At 37.2% G+C, this 15,004-nt stretch overlaps 1 pseudogene; it reads right to left on the bottom strand.

The window, feature by feature from the left end:
• Positions 1 to 461: 461 nt before the first annotated feature.
• LOC145999780 (histone-lysine N-methyltransferase SETMAR pseudogene) lies at positions 462 to 1,253 on the bottom strand (annotated as a pseudogene).
• Between the last annotated feature and the right edge of the window lie 13,751 nt (positions 1,254 to 15,004).

Genomic DNA, 15,004 nt, shown 5'->3' with positions numbered 1-15,004 from the left:
TTTACTGTTTCTGAAAAGGTATCCTCTAAATCATTTTCAATGAAAAACGAATGCAATGTACTGATAGAGTTTATGTTTTTAAACTCTTCACTACAATAAAGAACACGAAGTTCACTCTTTAGTTTTCCCTCTTCTATGAAGGGATAATACCAGGTAACCAAGAAAGTTCATGCGGTTTTAGTACAAAGAAGAAAAGGTCCAAAACAAATGTGTTTACCTTATATTTATTCTGCAAAATATCCACCATCCGCTTCTACAACCTTCTCCCATCTTTGTACAAGCCTGTAGATGCCATGTTTGAAAAAGTCTTTGTGTAGGGCCGCAAAAAACTGCACCACCGCGTTTTCAACCTCCTCGCGAGTTTGGAAATGTCGATTGCGCATATGGTTGTCCATAGACAAAAAAATATGGTAGTCTGATGGAGCGATGTCGGGTGAATACGCTGGATGTGGCAGAAGTTCTCAGCCGAGAGAAGAAATCACCTCCAGGGTCATCTTTGCTGTATGCGGTTTAGCGTTGTCTTGGTGGAAAAGAACACGCTTCCTATTCACTAATGCAGGTTGTTTTTTTGCAAGCTGTTCGGCCACTCTTTGCAATTGCGCGGAGTACACCTCTTTGTTGATGGTTTTACCACTTTCCAAGAACTCATAATGCACAATCCCAGCCGTAGTCCACCAGACACACAGCAGCACCTTCCGCTGATGAAGAGCAGGTTTTGCAGTTAAAGGTATGGTGTCATTTGACGATAGGCAATGGTATGAGCGTTTCTTGTTATCGTACATTACCCACTTTTCATCACACGTCAAAATGCGGTCCAAAATTGGACAGTTGTTGTTCCTAGTGAGCAAGGAAGCGCAAATGTTCAGTCGTTGGAGACGGTTCGCAGCAGTCAGCTCGTGCGGGACCCACTTACTCAGTTTCCATGATTTGCCAAGCTCATGCAAGTGCACACGAATTGTTTCAGCACTTACCGCAAATCGTTGAGCGAGTTCTTGACATGTTTGACTTGAATCCTCTTCAATTGCTGCCTTCAGTTGGTCCACATCGAGAGATTTCGGTCTGCCTGATCGAGGTTTGTCTGCCAGTGTCTCATCGCCACTCGAGAAGGTCTGAAACCACTTTTGCGCTGTCTGTTCACTAATTGTACCTTCTCCAAACGATGCACATATTTTTCTTGCTGCTTCCGCTCCTTTTGTGCCCAGCTTGTACTCGTACAGTAAACACGCCCTGATTACTGCATTCGACACAGCCATGGTTCACTGCGAATACTTGCTCCCGAACTATCGACTGCGACCTGTTATCTACGTTAGCCGACGTGCCAAGGAATGAGCTTTCCGCCAATCACACATACATGTACCCCTGGCGGCTGAACTGCGTACTACCGCACGAAAACTACGGACAGTTGTAAAAACCGCATGAACTTAATTGGTTACCTGGTATTTGGCACAATTCTTACACAAATCATCAAGAAAATCAGACTTCCTCCAGTCATGGAATTTTGCAGGGTCAACTAAATTGAAACACTCCAAATGTTCAGTTGCCCCAAATCTCTCTTCGGCTTGATGAATAATTATATTGCAGCACTCAATAGCGCATGCTGTTTTGTTAACACTGCTTTTTCTTTTCTTCGAGATGGTACACAGAACAGAACTATCATCTGAAGAGTTAGCCAGTTCATTCCTAATATCACTGATGTCAGCAACAAATTTGCGAAGATGTTCCTTTACGTGTACCATTGTTGTAATTTTCTTCTGCAAAATATTGTAAAATATTTCGATGAAGGGCATTATTCTGTTAAAGACACCCAAGAAAAAAATGAATTCCTCTCCTTCAAGGAAATGTATTAGTCCAGTTGCTTCCCTAATTGACACAGAATCCCACGAGCCATCTTGCTGAATAATTTCCAAACACTCTATCAGGGCTTCCTTGCACTGGTAAACAGACGAAACTACCCTACTCTGGAAATTCCATCTTGTTTGGCATGTTCGCGGTAACCGTCAATGACATACCTCCTGCAGTAAATCTTTTCTCTTACTAGATGAACAGAAGAACGAAGAAAATGCAGATAAATTGGCAAAGAAAATGCTGATAGCTGTGATGGTAGAGCATACTTGTTGCATTATGAGATTGAGTTGGTGTGCATAACAATGCACAAAATAAGCACACGGATGAACATCTCTTACAAGTTTCTGAACTCCAAGCCGTACCCCTCGGAATGCAGAACCACCATCATACATTTGAGAAACTAATTTATCTTTTAGTTTGTACTGCTCCAATGCATCTAATATACATTGGGATATCTCTGATGCAGATCTGTCAGTAAGTTTCACAAAACCATGAAAATGCTCTACTACTAGTTGCGAGAACTGAACAAAATGAATCACAATAACCAATTGTGTCTTATTAGAAATGTCGCTGGTTTCATCAGCTTGTACAGACACAAACATAGCTTTGTTTACATCCTCCTGGAGGGCCTCACTGTAAATCTGGTACATACAGTCTAACAACTCATTTTGTGTCACGGCTGATGTGTATTTATTTACTTTGGATTCCTCTAAATGTTCATGCAAACTGTTATCTAGCTTAGCAATCTCATTTACTAAATCTAGGAAGATGCCTCTGTTTAAAGATTGTTCTCTTTCGTTATGTCCTCGTAGAGCAAGTTCATGTCGACCACAGAATTTTAAGCAATCGATAATTCTATTTAATATATGCCTATTTTTCTGGACCAATTCATTGTGCCTTGTAATTGACAGTCTATATCCTTCATCGATTTGTGTTCGAACATCAACCTTTCCAAACAAACTCCATTTTAACGTGTTTCCAATGTGCGAAGAACTAGTTTCATGTGACTTAATTCTTTCAGAAAGATGTTTGAGATCACTTATACCATGAACTGTCCATGAAGCATCACCACCAAACAAAAGGCAATTAAAACAAGAGAGTTTTCTTGATCTCGCTAGCTGTTAACCACGGTTTTCTGTTGTACCAGTCTGGATCGAAAGAGCGTGATTGTGATTTGTGTTTTTGTATTAATGTAACACTCGGATGGTCAGGACCTAATTGTTTAACAATAAGCTTTTCTTGGTCACTCAATGTCTGAAATGGTGTTGCCAACAAGAAATCCACTTTGTTCATAACAAAAAAAAGCCACCACAACACTACACTACAACACGCGGGATCGAACGAACGTGATGCAACGGAACTAGCCCCGAATCAACACCCAAACCCTTTGCTCTCTCTGCTAGCACGTGACCTTCACTGTAGCGTGTAGCGTAGACCACACCTTTCTCTGCGACGAGCCCAGAGACCTATAACTGACATCAATGCCGCTAGGAGCGCTGTCGTATCCGTTGCAGCAGACGATGAACTTACGTGGGTAAAAATCGCCTTTTAAAAGATTGTGTGATAGTTATGTATTATGGTGATTGAAAATTACGTCAAAACGTCCGTTTTTCTTTAGGGGCTAAGCCCCGGAAGCCCCAAGGGACGAGACGCCACTGCATACAACTGGGTAAACTACAGTGTAAAGGTACTTTCAAACCACACTGTATAAGAAATTTTGGATTCAATCTGCTTTCAGCATCTCCAGTAACCTGAGAAGTTTCAGATAACTTCCCATATATTTATTAAGATAACATTTTGAAGAACAATAACAAAGCTTTTTAATTTCATGATAAAAGTTCTACATAAAATACACACTTGGAGCTACAGTTACTGCAGTACTGACCAGAACTTGACGAGTCGATATTTCACTGGTTTATTCATTCTTTAATGGACTGACCAATGAGAATAACTTGCATCTTAATAAACTTTTATTTGATACATCTTTCAGTACACCGACTTCTGTTTTTGTATCGGAAGCAGTTTCTGTATAATTACTTGGTCGCTGATGCTATGGTTGTTGAACTAGACAAAATTAACAAGGAAAATGTAATTTTTATTTAACATGAAGTTTACCAAAGTGTATATATTTGCAGCTCTTATTTTCAATCTACATGTTGAAGGTTGAAGGGTTCCCTCACTTTGTAAAACCAAATTCTCTGGCTTTACACAGCACTTTAACATGATGTGGGGCAGGGGCGCCGACTTGTAAAAATTATTGGGGGGGCTCTGATCACTGAAATAAATGAATGAATGACTCCCTCCTTTTTTAAAAACAAAATTACGTCTTCGTATAGCTGTTTTTAAGCAGCTATTATATTATATTCCTGATGCTAATGAAATGTAACATGAAAAACGTTTAGAAAATGTTTCAAAGTCTCCTTATGTCGTTTGTTTTTTAGATAACAATTAACACTTTTATTTAAGAGTAGGCTATGAATTTACATTAATAGGCCAACATAACAGTTTTATGCCGGCCTCGGTAGCCAAGCGTGTTGGGTGGTCGAATCAACTCGCTTTGATCCGGAGGCCTCGGGTTCGAGTCCCAGCGAGGGTATGGGTGTGTTTTAATGTCCGCAACAGACTTGTAGAGAAAGGACATGTGACGCGTGCAAATAACCTTAGTGTTGACGTACCCATAAAAATAACGAATATTTACAATATAAATTAGTTTTACTTTTTTGTTCTTGCTACAATATTTTACTTTTTAAATTTAATTTTGCAATAATAAAAAAACACAGCACGCCGTGCTTTAGCAATAATGCCCTTGATCATAGCCGTTTCCGCTTTCGCAGTACAGACTTTTCATAAGCTTTCCTTTACTGCAAGCCAGTGTCAAATAAACTCAAAGACTTTAGAATTATTTTCCCCTTATTCTTTGGACTAGAGGAAGAGATTTCGAGGATAACTAAATATCGTACATATCAATGTTGCCTGAAAGTCGTGTTTACGACCTTAAATTGTTCAGAATTCACTAAACATCATACTGGTATAATTGTCATATCACTTCCTTATTTTGAAACTCTTTTTAGTTAACAATACTCATAATTATATACTTAGTATATAGTAATAAGTCATGTGTTTTGCTGTCTCCGGTCATAGCCCCCCCAAAGTTGATGATTTAGCGGTCTCAGCCCCCCCAAAGTTGATGGTCTAGAACATTTCAAATGTGTATTTAAAGTTAAGTTCATGTTGCACAATTCAGAGTAAACTTTACAAGAGAAGCAAAATAATACATTAGATCCTCTTAAGCAAAATTATTTGAGGGGCTCTGCCCCCACATCATTAACATTGGGGGAGGCTCGAGCCCCATGGAGTCCGCACCTATGATGTGGGGTCTGGTCTTAATACTTTAACACACTTTTGCCTTTTCAATTTGGCATGTCTATCAAATGATATATAAAATACTCCATGAACATTGCAACATGCCATGCAGGTATATAGGGAGGGGGGGAAGTAGGAACGCACACATTCACACCCTTGGCCATCAGCACCACACACTGGTTGTATTTTACTTCCATTTATTAGAAGTTTGGTGAATCCCAGAGCTGCTCCATGCATGATATTGCTTCAAAAATTCTCACCTGAAATTATCCTGGGTCCCTCGCACGGCAGTCAGATGTCCCACCTGTATATGTAATACATATAATAGGGATACCGATATTCTCCGATAAAAAAATCCACATGGTTCTTGAAGAACCTGAATAATTCATTGACCTCCTTAATCATAAGTGTGTGTTTCCAAGTGACTGCAGTGCAAAAGAAATTGCATATTTAGACAGTTACTTTTTTAAAAAGTACAGATGGAGATTATCCATAAAAATTATATCAAATGGCAGAATTTTGCACTAAATTATACGATATTTGTAGATATATCAGATCAATAAACTAATCAGCAATTTTACCGAACACATATATCAGCCAATACCGATTAATCTGTCCCATCCCTACAGTTAAATCTATGGCAGCTTTCAGACTGAAACAACATGCAACACATATCGCTTAGGAATGAGCCAATCAACAGCAATGTTTCACACTGTAACAGCATTACAGGCCACATTGATGCACTCCTTTCTGAGGATGTATTAGTTACTTTACATCCAGCTGTTTTTTTTGCTTGGACTGGCGGAGGAACAACCTAACCTAGTGAAGTAAACAATAGACATACTTTTGCCCTTTTCAACTTCATATTTGTGCAAGCAAGCCTTTTCTGCTATGGCGACAATAAAATCCAAAGCAAGAATTAGACTGCATAACCTTGAGGATGATCGTTGTCAACTGTAGGGCGTGATATTAAGGGCGTTCGGAAAAGAATTGGACAAGCTTTATATAATCCACATTTGTTATATTTTACCTTCAATACAAAGATGTACATTACCAGTAATCTCCCCCTGACTGAATGCACCACTCCCATTTAATCGGGAACTTTCCTGATGGCTGCAGAGAATCACTCTCTTGGAGTAGAGTTGCACGACTCACGGACAGCAGTCTGGAGTTCATTAGATTGAAAGTGTCGGCCACACAATGCATCCTTCATTTTGTCGAAAAATTCATAATACAAGGGGGCTACATCTGGTGAATATGCATGATGTGGGACGCACCGTAAATCCCATTGTTGCCAATGCCTCCTGTGTTTGGCAGCTCGTATGCGGCTTTGCATTGTCATGCTGAAGAATCATCCCGATTCATCCAATTCATTTCGAATGACCCAAGTATAAAACATTTGTGTTCTAAGCATCAATCGCAAGTCTCACATTAATAAAACAAAACTCTTTTAGAGTGATTTCCATTGTAGTAAACTGTATTCTATTCTGGTATTTGTTCCATTTATTATCTTTCAATAAATGAATAACAGTAGTACTGGAGTAGGTATTTGACAAAATTAACTTATAACACCATTAAGCCTTGTTTCCATGATATGAAAAAGTAAATATGCTGACCAAGGCGGAAATTTATTTTAATTTAAAACGAACTAGAACTAAACTTAACGTTTCAACCTTCTAGCAAGGTCTTCTTCAGACTCTGTACCAAGTACAAATTTTTCATAAAATTAATTTGCTCCTGATGATTGGATTGGAATTTAACACTTTGGGTGCATCTGCACTTAGGCTATTTTGCACCCATCACATTATATGGGGTCCAGCCCCTTACCATATCTAAAATAGCATAATAGCAATGTCGTGTTACTACAATATTAAAATATTCTGACTCGTTAAAAGCTGAGGCTGTAAAGGGGCACTCAGCACACATTAGGACAAAACATAGAATTATAGTGCCAGTCGCCAGAACCTCGTTCGTCTGCAAAATGCAGTGCAGGGTGTACTACATGGAAGTGAGGTTGACAATTGGGTGTCCTACATGGAAGGTCACCCCTTGCACCCCTGCTCCTGATAACATATTCCACTGATTTAATTGATTGATTTGATGTTTTAAGTCCACTTTATGTACAGTAAGGCTAATCAGGACTGGACCTACAGTTTAAAGTGGGATCCGAACCACTATGTGCCTCCACCGGGTATCGAACGGGACCCCTTGATTACTAGGCGACGACGCACCACTGCGCCATCGGGGAGGCCCCACTTTGATTTAACATTCATCATCATCCTTCACTGTTTCCTGCCTCTGGCTGGGTCGGCATAGAAGTCAAGCCTCTCCATTTTTTCCTGGTCTTCCACCACTCCTCTCTTTCCACGGTGTTCCAATCTTGTTCTCTTCTCCTAACACTCTCCACCAGGCACGGATCCATGGGGAGGGCGATATGGGCTATCACCCCTCCCAACTGCTAGGTTCTTCAATGTAGGATTATGCCTAATATTTTTGAAGGCTCAAAGGGTCTGTCTTTATCAACAACTTTTAATGTCGAGAATATTTTTCTACGTTTGAAACATTCAACTTTATCCTCAGATTGGTCAATCGGAACTGGACCTAGAGTTTAAATTTTGATCTGAACAACCAGCGCAATGTGCCTCAAAAGAGGATCGAACCAGAGAACACTTGAGAAAATAGCACTATCCCCCTGACTGCACATCCAAACAAGTTTAAGAAATAAATATTTACGCTCTAGAAAAATACTTATGTTCAATAAATCAGTATAGACCTAATCTATTTTTTATCCATGCAAATTTTTTTTACACACAATAATAATAATTTATTCCAGCCATGAACACACATTTTTGTGAAACAATAATCTATAGAACATGAAAGTCAGCTTGGTTCCTTTTTACTGTGCAATTGTAAGTTAGAAAGGCTACTCGGGGAGATGAGATACCTGACTGAAATTCACTCCTCCCAACTGTAACTTCTGGATCGGGCACTGCTCTCCACTACCTGCTCTTAACGCTGACATCTTGGTCTCCTCCTTGGCCTTATTCCCACTCCTTGTGCATTGTAAGCTCTTACTGGAAGTTTTTCTGCATCCATCCTCTACATGTGTCCAAACCATCTCATCTGTGCCTGATCTATCCTGTGCTGAAGCTTCACCACACCCACTGTCTGTCGGATCTCCTCATTCCTTATTCTATGCCTTCTAGTCTTCCCCAATACACTCCTTAAAAATTTCATCTCCACTGCCTGCAACTTTCTATTGTCTCTCTCTGCCATTGTTCCTTTGATTTAAGATTAAAAATTGGGAAGAGAAAGAAGATTCACGTTCCCTAGGGTGCCGCGAACATAAAAAGTTGGGAATCCCTGGATTAGAGGCTCAGTGGACCACAGAGGTAACTTCCACGTGAGAAGCACAGGATAAGTGATCTCGGGTAGAAATTTTCCCAAGAAAATTTGGGAGATTTCACACCAAAGCAACAAGCGACACACGCCACTTCAGAACGAACCAATCAGCAGTAACGTTTCACAACGTAGTGGCATAACAGGCTGCGTTCAATCGGTGAAACCTTCAAGTGACATGTGCCAAAAACCTGAGAGCATTTCGCCACAGAACAAACAGTAATTTATCAGCTTACGGGGGTTAATAAAACACAATAAATACTTATAATTATTTTTTATTTAATTAGCATACTTCTTCATTCGTTGCCAGTCTAACTATAATTCTGGCAGCTTTGACAGAGCGAGTTTAGAAAAAGGGGGAATCGACCTTGCAACTAGCATTCTCGTAAGACATTTATTCAACATACATATATATATATATATCTCTGGACCACAACGGACAAAAATCTAAAAAAGTCTATGTTCACCTTTGAATTCTTCATTTGAAGTCACAGCACCAGGAAACAGTTTTCGGTTCACTTCTTATGACAATGTTAGGACACAAACAGACAAAAAGAAAACAAATTATTAACAACATTTAAGTGTTCGGTAATCGTAATAAAATTAAGGTTGAGCAGAAGTGAACACATGGTTTCGTGGGAAAAAAACTAACCAGTGCAGGTTTTGTATCTATTTTCTTCATTTTGGCATTTCTAGGGCTGAGCAGATATCAGTACCGGGAAAGCGAAATACAAATGAAATTCCAAGTACCCTGAAAGATATATCATTTGACATTTTCTCAAGAGTCAAAATGTGACTTTTGCATTGATACTGTGCCGAATTGTGTGGAAACATAAATAAATGTCAGTTATTTAACTCTCCTGAGTATCTCATATGCGAATTTTCATGAGGAATTCTGTCGAACTAACTTCGTACAGGTGTAATATCACATTTACATCCCTCTGAATAGTTTTGACATGAACAATGTTCAATGAAAAATAAAAAAATAGTAAAAAACTGACTATACTTTTGGCTTCAAATTTGATATTAAATGGCGCTGATTGTAAAGGTTGTGTTCAGAAAGCAAGTTTCAGTAGGCTGTTAAAAAATAGGGACACACATTGTACCAAATGTATTCCAACATGAACTATGGGTATGAATTTTCATTTGTGTTGTACACATTGCTGTTTCACCGAACAGGCACTGTTATGCAGTGATGATACTGCAACTTACTAATGACAATTTCGTACAATAAGTCAACGAGATTTTGCAAAATTGTAAGATCAGAAATTGTGAAACATTGGTCCAATACAAACTTCTTACTCAACCCTGTGGCTCAAGACCTAATGTACCCACTTCCACCCCTCCCTTCCCCCCACCCTCCCACACACCACTACCACATAGCCACTGGTACACTGTAAAAGCATCTGTGGCTTACGCATTCTCTCCGAAATAAGAGGCTACAAAAGTCGTCTCAAGTCTAAAAAGAAGTGGCGTTCTCTTTTTTCATGAATACTGGGCCAAATGGGGGAAGGGGGTACGACCCAAACAAACCGACTCCTTTGGCACACCACTGATAACAAGTGTCTTAACAATGGAGGTGAATATATCGAGTAGTTTATGTTGTAAAGATTCTGATCATAACAATTTTGTGACAAATATGGGTGTCATTATTTTAATAGCCTACTAAAACTTACTTTCTGAATACCTTTTGTAAAATTTCAATTTTGATTTGAAAACTTTGCACTTTCACAAAATAAAATTAACCATCATAATGAACATTGTAAAGTTCACCTTTTAATTAGGTACAAAGTTAATCTACAAAACATTTGTTTTACATGTATTTATGTAATTAGTGTTATGTTACAAACACAAGACTTTTTAATCACCCATTTTGCCACAGAATCAATCAAATGTTATGCATTTTGCATAACTCACAGGATATCCAGACTCTGAAAACATATGATTTGAAAATAAAACTCAAACATTAACATTTCGGCATTACTTTCCCATATTAATTTCAATCATCTTCTTACAAAAAAAATTGACAGGAAAGTCCACAGGGGTGGAAAATAGTCAAAAATTTTGTAAAAGCCAGTATATTTTGGGTTTGTGACTCATTTGTGATTTTATTCTGTTTTAGTTATTGCATTTAGGGTATATATGACGACTTACCAGTGACATGATAGGTTTTTTTGTACAGTTCAATTTAGGGTATGACTTATTTTATCCTGACCTAATGATAACTATTACTGTTCTAATAGCTCAGTTATAAAAGTATTTCTTGAACACTGGCTTTTCATAAATCATGTAATTGTAAATATTGCTGTTAATTAATTGATAGGCTGTAATTAAATTTGCTGTTAATTATTGATCCTTTGACTAGTTTCCATCCCCGTTTCAGTCTTTTGAAAACTCAGACCATTTTGGCATCAATACCTGTTCAGCCCCTATTATTACTCTCTTCAACCCAGTACACTGTGACATAATCAGCATATATATGTACACATTAACATAATAATTACATATTTACAATAAATATTTTCCTTATAACAGTGTTTTTCTCTACCGGTAGCTTAAAGCCCTCAATTCTTGTACTATTTTGGATAATATCATTGCATCTGATTACCTTCACAATGAAAATATCCAACTATATTAAAGCTTAACTATATATCTAACTCCCATAAAAATAAGGGAGAAAAATTAAAGAACCGAAGTGCACCAAAATCAAGTTCAATGCAAACCCGCATCGAACCATATTAGTTTTTCTTTGTTGGTATAACATTATTATTCCTTATTTACACAAAACAACATATTCACAGTCCTTAAATTAGTATAGTGTGCATGTATGTGGTTCATATACAGAAAAAAATATACAGCTGGTATACAACGGGGGAGATAGAGGAATTTGTGTGGCAGAAATTGGAAAAGCAAACATATAAATAGTTGTGTTCTAATCTGTCGCTCAAACATGCCCAATTCCTACATCATTTAGGTAAGTAGGGAACGGATTTTAAGCAAAAATATAGCTGTTTTCATGCTGATCATTTGAGATATGTATTTTAGGACACGAAATCAAGTAAAATGAAAACTCTTTGTTGCACCTTTTTTTGAGATTAGCACATTTATCCCTCTTTGATGCTTCAGCATCTTTTCCCTTAATTTTCGTTCATGTTTTATTAAAAAAATTTTCACTCTTCTTGAGCAGCTACATAAAATCCTAGTTTCATTTTGTAGAGCAGGCTATAAAATTGTACTGCAACCTCAATAATTCCCAAGATAATGTAGCAAAACCCGCGACAGAAAATACAAACTTCAACATAACTTTTTGGTAGAACCACAGTTCACTATGTGGTCCACGCGTATTATATACAGAAGGTGGAGAAAAGGAGAGTATTGAATAAAGGCATTTCGAAAACATTTTCAGAACATTTTTTTCCCTTTCCTAACCATAATTTTGCACCTTAAAATCCCTTCCCTACTCATAAGCCACAAATATTATCAAAGAGATATTGAAAGTGCCTCAATATCTATATCGATAAATCAAGGTGACAATAGTATAAACATATAGGAATCTTCTTGAAATACTGTGCCTCTATGTAACCTAGCTATTCTTTATGGCACTGCTTTCTTCATCAAATTCAGGACAACTCTAACATCAAATTTCTTGCGCAAAATCCATAATCATTATTATTAATACAGGCTTCCTTATTTAATCTAATTTCACGACTTGAAGCTCAGTAGAAATTAAATGAAATGTTAAATTTGAAAATAATAATAAACATATCTTCTGTTTGTAGTTAGGAAGGAACAATTTTGGCTATGCACAACATAATCTGTGCTTTTTAAATATTATTATTTATTTATATTGCATCTTGATAACAATATATGCAAAAAGCTTCATTGTTTCAGTCGATTGTATTTGTTTAAAATGTTTGTCATAAAGTTTAGTCATCATTCACAGATATGGTTTGAGATTGGGCTGGCAGTTTAAAGTGTGATTTAAATCTCTGAAGTGCGTTGCCACTGGGAATTGAATCCACGGACCTAGATTACAAGCCAATTGCGTTAATCACTACAATTTTGGTAAGGCCCACTAATATTTTGTTCAAGATACATTCACTTTGTAATACAAATATTAAACGGCATTTGATCCTCAGATTGTAAATTTTTTCACATTAATATTAAATTGTACATGGTAACCTCCCTTATAGATATATCATGTACAGAGAACATATAACTTGGACAAAATATCAGAGAGAAAGAGAGATGTTGTGTCATTAAGAAAATACCCTATATCATCTGTCCATGATCTAGATGGAATACCACCCAACCTTAATACAAAAATATGGCACTAAAAGTCAAGTCTAGTCGTCGAATTTCATTATCAGTAAAGACATATTTTCATAATTAAATGTTGCCACCTTATACACACACGAGAGAGAGTTAGCATTTTATTTTCAGAAATTTTACATGGCGTTTGTGTGCACAAATACACAAATGATGATTGAAAAAAGAGGAAAAAGTTACACGCTGGTTTTGTAAGGGGGATAAAATTATTTGCAAGTCATGGTAACAAACCATGTCAGTTTCCAAGTAGCAGACATGAAATTACAGAAAACAAAAGTAGTACAAGAATGTGTAATTTTAGCAACTAAGGAACGGGCAGATTAATCGATACTCGATCAATGTCAGCAGTGGCATGCCCAAGGGGGGTTGATGGGGTTTATAACCCCCCGCCATCACCCAGTATTCCTACACAGAAAGAACGTCAAAGGTAGGAAAATATGACAAAATGAGGGCTGACTACCAAGAAAAAGTATACATATCCCCTCCCTTTCGGAAATCCTGGGCACACCACTGAATGTCAGCTTATACATGCATATCAGTTTATATGTATATAATATTACTGATCAAATATTTCACTAAGTGGTAATTTTGGTGCAAAGTTCTGCAAATGTTGTTAGTTTTATATTGTTATTAGGGATGGACCAACATGAAATTTCTGCAATATTCTACCAATCTGATATGAAATAGCAAATATTGTTTCAACAACAGAAACGTTCCAATTCATATGTATTGCAGGTTTCTGCAATATCTTTTGGACTTGAAAGAGAACTGTGTACAGTGGAACCTTCATTTTATGTTTTCCAGGGGACCAAACTGTAAACACTTAAAATGCGAGCAAATGTAAAATTGAGGAAAATTTTATAACAATTTGCCATGTTGGGAACATCACGATTGAACGTATAATGCAGGAAAATGTAAAACCGGGAAACGTTAAGATCATGGTTCCACTGTATTTGTGCTTATTTTACAAAACCACGGTATAAGAATTACTGTATTGGCCCAAATATAAGCCTCACATTTTATCCAAATTTCAATTGTGAAAAATTAGGATGCATCTTATATTTGTGACCTTAAAAAAATTATGACATTTTGTCAAATCATATGCTGTTAAAAATGTGCTGATTTCTCATTTGAAATAAGGATAATGCAACAATAGCATTGTAGAAACTGGCCGCATTGTACATACCATAATGTTATCCAACAATAGCATTGTTGTTTTTAACTGGAACAAACATTATTGTTTCTAACTGAGCATTGTAAAAACTGTCGACATTCTTGATAACGTATGCTTTGATTTTATTAAGATTATGTTCGTTCTTCTCTAAGCTTATACAGGTATTAATTTCTACTGAAGTGGATCTACAGGTTTGTTGCCAATATGAACGATCGTGTGGAGAAGAAAGCATCATCAAGCCTGGGAATAAAGCGTAGTTACGATGGAAGTTTCAAACTTGATGGTTGCGGTAAACGCGGTTTAAAATTACTTACGTGAAATTTAGAAGATTCCACACTTACGCGTTGCACAATTTAATAGTTCAGTCCTATTAATTTTGAAGATCCACTGTCTTCTGAACTATTAAATTGTGCAATGTGGAAGTGTGGAATCTTCTAAATTTCACGTAAGTAAAACTTGCAGTTGTTTGTTACGCTAGAGCCACAAGCAACAGAGAGGCCGGAAATAAATATGGACTTGATGAATCTAATGTGCGACATTGGGTTGCTGCTGAGCCGAAACTAAAAAATGCACTTTCAAAGAGAAGATCTTTCAGGGGACCAAAACGTGGCAAATATCCGGAACTGGTTACCGGTATTTTTTTTTCTTTTCGCTCCTTCAAATTTTAGGATGCAGCTTATATTCGGGCCAATACAGTATATGTTTATATTCATTAAAAATGGCACAAGTATGCACTAAATTACACACTATTTACAGATATATTGAATTCGTAAAGTTATCTTACTGACAAATTAATTGCTAATATATATGTATCACCCAATACTGATAGTGTACACTTTTTCTACAGGAAAAATCACAGGTCACCTGGTTGTATCACATGAAGGGTTCATTCAG

This window comes from Lepisma saccharinum, chromosome 15 (assembly GCF_977018435.1).
Source record: "Lepisma saccharinum chromosome 15, izLepSacc3.1, whole genome shotgun sequence".
NCBI classification, from domain to species: domain Eukaryota; kingdom Metazoa; phylum Arthropoda; class Insecta; order Zygentoma; family Lepismatidae; genus Lepisma; species Lepisma saccharinum.
This window is presented reverse-complemented; position numbering and strand designations above follow the sequence as displayed.